We start from the raw sequence: 6,348 nt of genomic DNA, 5'->3' as shown, positions 1-6,348 counted from the left end.
CTTTGGTTTTAAATGTATTATGCAAAATGACACCATCAAAACCGAAGCTAATAAGTTTAAAATTAATTACATGAGGATGCTAGCATAAGTCAAATGTACAGAAATGTGCAACATACATAATGGTTAATTTAAACACACATTTTTTAATACAATTAGAGTCATAGGGTCAACATATTATGTCTCTACCCATTACACTGTATTACAAAATAGACATAAACACTTTATTAAAAAGTCATTCCTACTTCTAAAGTCCCTAAATCTAAATACAAGTCCCTGCAAAGTAATTCTTGCTGTCCCTCACTGTGGTGTTGTGTCCCTAGAGTGCCCTGCTGTAACGCCTATCTAGTGTGAGGGATCGACAAGAGACTCACCCTATACTCTCTCACTACTTTTACTAAGTGCTAAAAATGTGCACACTGTTTGGGAGTCGATTTTTCTACTTTATTGTTATTGCTTCCAATATGTGTCTTTTTTGTTTCTCACAAAATAGTTGATTTATCCTAATTAAGTGTTTAAAACACAATTCTATTTTTTCAATTGTCAATATTCCTAAAAAGTGATGTACTTTAGACGGTACATTAGGCTAAAGTACATCACTGTTCCCTGAAATGGGGGGCTGTTGAATCACAAGGTCACCCTGAAATTAAGCAATGAAGGTAGTCGAACGAGCACGAGACAAGCTGGTATCCGAGTAGGGTTTATAATTACCAGGTGATGAATGAGGGTTTGGAGGGGGGAGGAGTTTTTGCCGCTTTTTTTAATGCTGCGACTATTTAGGCTAACCAAGTTTCCTTACTTCTGCCTCACAGTTCACATGAAAGACTATACTCTGCTCAATTTGTGATTGTAATACTGCTAGGCTTACTAAAAGTGTGAGCTACAAGAGAGCCAAAATGTCCTCTTTTTTTGGGGGACTGTGTGGATGAGGATGTGTGTATATATATCAAAGAGACAAGTTCCACTAGAACAGCTACCCTTCCTCTCACGCTTAAGTGTGAATTATCCACATGCTGCAGATTTGGAGACGGTCATATTCTATTTAGACAGAGGTACAAAGAGGTTTAAAAAATATACATATTTTAATCTTTACATTTACAAAATAGAATTCATTGACGTACTAAAACACATGAAAATTAATCAGTCTTGGTAAAAAGAAAATTCAAAATTTAAATTAAAAAAAAAATACTACCTCAGAAGTACTTCTAGGATTAAAAGGATAAGATTGAAGTTAGTAAGGTAGTATTGTTGTTTTTTTGACCAAGAGATTAGTAGACAGTTTCAGTAGTCAATATACAAAAGTTGCCAAGTGGACTGCAGGAGATGTCAAAGGAGCAATTACAGTGCAAAGTCAGCTATATCGAATTGTCTCAGCTGAGCTGAGAGCCAGCGTTTGGTTTTACTCTTAAAGGACTGAAAGAATGGTTCAGCTCCAATGTCATTAGGTAAGGTATTCCATCATTTTGTGGCTAGTACGGGGAAGCTAATCCCCCGCCCCCCTGCTTTTTGGAGCTTGAATCTAGGAAGGGTAGGCTGTGGGTTTGGGCAGCTGTGTTTCGGCTAGCTGTGTGCGGGGTAAGTCGGTTCAACAGGTAAGGGGGGTGGGCCTGGTTAGCCAGACATTTGTGTGTGAGTGGCAGTGTTTTCAGGGAGATTCTTTGCGCGACCGCGAGCCATCGTAAATTGCGTCTATGGTCCGAAATATGCTGATTTCTGGGAATGTTTAAGGCAGCTCTAATAGCGTTGTTCTGTATGACTTGTAGTTTATTTAGATTGCTTTGGCTGGTCCCTAGATACAAGGCGCTACAATAGTCAATCTTAGATATTACAAGGGTTCTAGCCAGAGTGGTACTATTGTCAGTGGTCAAAAAGGGTCTGCAAGCTGTGATAAGTTTACAGGTATAGGAAGATGCTCAGCTGAATGCATTAGTTTGTCTAGACAAGGATAACGAGGAATCAAGATACACTCCTAATGCTTGGTATCCTTGGAAACCTTGATGCCGTTGCCATCAATGATGAATGTCTTGATGGAAGGGTCAAGTTTGTTGAGACATTGGTGGGATCCTAGAATGAGGAGTTCCGTCTTATCATTGAGGCAGAATTCGTGTTGAGCCATCCAGGCCTGTATAACGGTATAAACTTCATTTAGAGCTTTAGTATACACTTTATGGTCACCAGTGATAGGTATGAGTATCTGGGAGTCGTCAGCGTAGTTGGTGTACATGACAGTGGTTTGGTGAACACGTTATAAAGTGTCGATGAAACACACAAACCTTGGGGTACACCACAGTGAATAGGAGAAGGTTCTGCAGGTGCAGAGGGGGAGAAAGCCCGCTTGGATCTGTTGCCTAGAAAGGATCTAAACCAGGCGGTAGCAGAATCTGAGAAGTAAGCAGCTGATTTGAGATGTTGACAGAGAATTTGGCGATTGACCAAATCGAAGGCTGCTGAAAGATCAAGTAGAAGTAGCAGTGCTAATTTCCTATTGTCTTTCAGAACCTCAATCTGAGTTTTAAGGTCAATAAGAGTGGTTGCAGTCCCGTGTTTTGGGCAGAAGCCAGATTGCCTCAGGCCAAGGAGTTTGTTAACTTCCAGGTAGTCTTGTATCTGCAGATATGCAGCTCGGTCCAGTATTTTAAGCAGGAAAGGGACAGTTGTGATGGGCCTATAATTTGTTGGTATACTAGGATCAAGAGATGGTTTTTTAAGCAGAGGGATGACCCAAGCATCCTTTAGGTTATTTTGGGACTATACCTGATTCAAAGGATGAGTTAATAAAGGAGGTAATGAATGTGGCATGTCATGAGCGGCCTCTTTGATGATAGGGGCTGGACATGAGTCGCCTTGGCAATTGGACGGTTTTAGCTTGTTGATGATGCTTTCAACATCAGCAATAGAAAGTAGAGAGAAGCTGAATGGTTTATGCGTGAAGGTGGCCTGGGTGCTGGGGCTAGTGGGAGGATTCGGAGGCAGGTCTAACTTCAAGGAATTCTGCTTGGATTTGATTTTAGCTTGAAGGTTGGACATTTTGTCCAAGAGTGCTTTTTGGATGTTTGAACACCAGGTACTGTCTTTAGTGCAGGAGTCAGGTGGGGCTGCAGGAGATTCCAGTTTTTTCAGAATTTTGAATAGTTCTTTAGTGTTAGAGTCCGCTTGTGTGATACACAAGTTGTATGAATCTTTTTTCGCTTGGAAAATGACCTCTTTATAGTTAAGGGATGCTATGATAAGGATACCCTTGTGGGCATCTGAGGGATGACTTTTCCACCTAAGCGTGTGAGGAAGGGTAGCTGTTCTAGTGGAACTTGTCTCTTTGATATGTTACTAAAGGTTTGATGCATGAAATCACAGCTAAGGATTTTGTGGCACAGCATTCAATACCTAAGTAGTAAATTAGGTGTTTGACCTCTGGCTCCTCTCACATTGCCCTATTACTCGGTTTTACTGGGCAACCCTTTAGTGTTGATCGCCTTTTCTTCACAACAATCAATCACCTCTGCCTACCAGATGCTTTCACCCCATTTGGACGCCGTCAACCACATCCTTCAGCACATCTAATTTTATACCACTTGTTCTTAGAATGGACAAGCTCCACTTGGGATAGCCTTTCCCCACCAACTTCACTCACTCTGTTCCTAAATGTAGGCTCCCTTTCATTGCCAGGTCTATAAGTCTCCTTCCATCAGTCGTTGACTACGGCATTTAATTTAACTCTAGCATTACTCTTTCTGTTCTCGTTTACAATGTGCCATTGCTGGCTCCTATCGGTGGTAATCATGACCTTTTTGTAATGCTCTCCATGCTTGGCCAGAACTCTTCCCATACACCCAACTTCACAACTTGTATTCTATAGCGTCTGGCTCCCAGCAACTCCCATCTTGCCGTTTTTATTTTCTTTGCAGTTCTCTCATTTAACCTCTTCGTGGTTTGTAAAGTTATTTTCACAGAGCCAAGGAGTCAGTCCCACGGTTATGTGGTAGTTTGATCTCCTTTCTGTGGTTTGTGTGCAACTTTCAAAACTAAACTTGAACGCAGTGGCTCTTAGCCCCATTTAAATTATGCATACCCCTCTTTTCCTAGCCCCGGTCATAGAACATTTGCTAACTTGACCTTAGTGGAATGGTTTAATGTAAGAAACTCAACTTCCTTCACAATTAAAAAAATAAAATTCACTCATGCATCCCCCTATCTCCCTACATTAAGGTTTTTGAGTCATTACTTACTAGCCATCTGCCAAGCCACCCCTCTCCCTTGCGTTACCAACAACATTCACCTTTCAGATGACCAAATCTGGGACCTGACCATTTCCGGGCTAAGCAGCCAAAAATACAATTCTGGAATTCACTTGTGTTGTTACATTAAGAGAGCCCAAAGAAAATTAAGCCTACACAGCTATTAATACAGCTACAAACACCTTAATAGCTGTGTAGGCTTCATTCAGTCTTCCAGCATCGGACTACGACAGTTCCTGCTTCGATGACTGACCAAAGCAGCTCTGGGACTGCCGCCCAAGTTGCCACTCTCTCCATCTTAATGTTCCCGCTCTGCACCTGCTTACTCTCCAGCTCTCACCTGCTGGAACACCCCAGTGCCGATTTTGATGGGTCACGGGCCAACCCCTCTGTATCTTGAGCTTCATCTGGGCATCCTCATCAAAGGGTGACCCATAAAAGGGAATTTTCATGACCGGTTTTCCCCAGCTGCATCCAGTATCTCCACCATACATGACCCTGCTCTATTCTGTGTTTTTCATATTCTTCTAACGGTTTTCACCTCTGCATATGTTAGGGGTTCTTTATGTGTGATTTAATGAGGTTTACTTCTTTATCTTCCTTATCTTTATTTCATCCCTATGCCTTTTTTCGATTGTAGCATTTTGTTCAGACCTCCAGATAAGCGGTGTACCAGGCCTTTTACGCATTAGAATCTTGCAAATATGACACCTTTTATATTTCTGTGTGCATCTTTTACGCACTACTTGAGAGCAAAGGGCAGCTGGCTTGACAGAAACAAGAACATCTTGAATTATATCTGCCTCTATGAAATCGCAGGCCGTAGAGAAGCAGACTGAAAACAAGATATTTGCTCTCTGAACTGTGTGCAACAAGCTTTTCAAAAAGGCACAGTACACAGTGAGATAAATGGTTCCTTTAGTTTAACTTGTGCTTTGTTTTGTCTGTGGAAAGATGCTCATCGAGAGAAAAAATTATTTATTTCCCTAGCATGTTAGGTTCAGGTCAGTAATAATAAAATGGAAAACGTAGTCACAATTGGGAAGTATCCTTTGTAACAAGGACATCACTTTCTTTTAGTGAATGCATGCTTGCAATGCACAAAAGTTGTTTTCTGAGTTTCTGCATTTTGTGCATTTATCATCAAGATACATCTAATGTGGTGTGTTCATACGGTGACGATTTACGAGATCTTTTCACTTTTCCCCCAGAGGCTAGAGAGGTGACGCCACTACCCAAAAATCCCTAGGGTTGGTAACATGCAGAAGGACCTCTTTGGGAGGGCCCCCCCCCCGACGTTGGATAAAGACTCCCATACTGTCAATAACCTCCCTAAACCGTTTCCTTTACAATCCACGACCCTAGTTAGTCCATCTAATAACCATTCTGAGAGTACTACTGCGTGCTGTTGTAAAGTTTCTTCTGCATCACCTGCAAGCTCCAACATAATTGACAAAGAAGAAGCAGGGAAACCAGAATAATAACTCTAGGATGAATTACCAAGGGACTGCGATGAGGTGGCTTCAAGAAAGCATGAATTGGAGCTTGAAACAACTGGAAAGAGACTTTGACGTTAAGTGGGTGTTGACCACCGCTTAATCAATTAGAGATTGAAGGAGGACGCGAACTCAGAACAGGAAGCTGGCATTCTGAGATACCAGCCCGGCAGATTCAAATTCGAAGAAGAGGCCTTACCGAGAGGCAGTCCGCCTTCAAGCGGGAGAACCTCGAGCAGCAGACGGAGAGGCCCTCTGCGATTTGGGACGGGCCCGACTCTACATCCAATGTAATCAAGTCGGTGATTGCACGACCTCCAGGAGGAGGACCGAGCGGTCCAGAAACTTTGTGCAGACCGCCACAAGCAGAGCAATGCCACAAAGCCGCACCAAAAGAGGATCCAAGGAAGAAAGGCATGCAGGAGACGCGTGTGAGCAGGAAGCTGACCCGAGAAGAACCACAGATGAACTCTAACCACAGCCAAGATAACGAGAGTTGCGGGAGTCCGATGGGATTCAGGGGAATGTTCAAGTCTGATGAAGATTCTAGTATTAATGAAGTGTTACCTTCCAGTATTCTTTGAAAATCGATTCCAGGGAGGCCACCAGGGGGCGTGCTCTTG

The 6,348-nt window shown here is 42.5% G+C and overlaps 2 protein-coding genes across 4 annotated transcripts in view; both read right to left on the bottom strand.

Moving 5' to 3' along the window:
• The window catches only part of SHLD3 (shieldin complex subunit 3), an 85,803-nt gene that overhangs the window by 20,141 nt on the left and 59,314 nt on the right, over positions 1 to 6,348 (bottom strand). The gene's annotated exons all lie outside the window — the stretch shown is intronic.
• Positions 1 to 6,348, bottom strand: part of TRAPPC13 (trafficking protein particle complex subunit 13) — a 987,073-nt gene that overhangs the window by 921,416 nt on the left and 59,309 nt on the right. The window lies entirely within an intron of this gene.

The sequence above is a fragment of the Ambystoma mexicanum genome, chromosome 6p (assembly GCF_040938575.1).
Source record: "Ambystoma mexicanum isolate Mex_15411 chromosome 6p, UKY_AmexF1_1, whole genome shotgun sequence".
Lineage (NCBI taxonomy): Eukaryota > Metazoa > Chordata > Amphibia > Caudata > Ambystomatidae > Ambystoma > Ambystoma mexicanum.
This window is presented reverse-complemented; position numbering and strand designations above follow the sequence as displayed.